This window comes from Cucumis melo, unplaced genomic scaffold (assembly GCF_025177605.1).
Source record: "Cucumis melo cultivar AY unplaced genomic scaffold, USDA_Cmelo_AY_1.0 utg000813l, whole genome shotgun sequence".
Taxonomy (NCBI): Eukaryota; Viridiplantae; Streptophyta; class Magnoliopsida; order Cucurbitales; family Cucurbitaceae; genus Cucumis; species Cucumis melo.
The window spans coordinates 17,290-18,290 of record NW_026124223.1 but is presented as its reverse complement, the minus strand read 5'-3'; the positions used below and the strand labels follow the sequence as shown (position 1 = coordinate 18,290).

Below are 1,001 nucleotides of genomic sequence, written 5' to 3'. Positions count from 1 at the left end.
AATAGTAGATGTTATGCCAGTAATACCTCTATTCTTTTTTCTATTAGCTTTTGTTTGGCAAGCTGCTGTAAGCTTTCGATAATATTTTTAATACTGTCCGAGACAAATTCATGATTTACTAGAAAAAAAAAAAAAAAGATTCTAACTAGTTATAAGATCAGATAAGTTGTACATACAGTCTGAAGCTTTAAGTTGAATCCAATATTGAAATTATTCTATAGCTATGATAAATCTGGATCACTCTCATTTTCTTATTCTTACTTTTTTCCTTTGAACGACCCTCTTCGAGTCCCCCACAATATAGAATTGTGGGTATGAAATCCAATTTTGAGTAATCAAGGACTCAACTCTTAAAATTTTTTCCTATTTATAGAAATAACTTCACTGCATTTCTTGGTGTCAAACCAGATTAAAATAGAGAATCTATTCTCTTAAAAAAAAAATGATCTTGGAGATTGTGTAATGCTTACTCTCAAACTATTTGTTTATACAGTAGTAATATTCTTTGTTTCTCTCTTCATTTTCGGATTCCTATCTAATGACCCGGGACGTAATCCGGGGCGTGAAGAATAACAAAATCAGATTTTTTTTCCTTGCTTGATTTTGAAATGTTCTTAACATTTTATCTATTCCACATCTTTCCTCAACTATAAAAAAATACCAAGTAATTGACAGAAACGGAAAGAGAGGGATTCGAACCCTCGGTACAAAAAAATCGTACAACGGATTAGCAATCCGACGCTTTAGTCCACTCAGCCATCTCTCCCCAAATTGAAAAAGGATAATTACTATGATACATTGTATAAAAAATAGAAAATAAAGGCTTGAAAAAAGCCCTTCTTTATCTCTCTTTATTATCTTTATCTACCCCTTTATAGATATATAATTTCATTATATTGATATAGATAATTATCTAGATATATCGATGGATATCTATCAAATCGATAAAAACTTTTTTTTATTAGGAATTCCATTTAGATAAATTAGATTTCATTAGATAA

The 1,001-nt window shown here is 29.8% G+C and overlaps 1 non-coding gene across 1 annotated transcript; it reads right to left on the bottom strand.

The window, feature by feature from the left end:
• Positions 1-678: 678 nt before the first annotated feature.
• Positions 679-766, bottom strand: TRNAS-GCU (transfer RNA serine (anticodon GCU)). Its single transcript has one exon. It is a non-coding gene; the product is annotated as a tRNA-Ser (tRNA).
• Between the last annotated feature and the right edge of the window lie 235 nt (positions 767-1,001).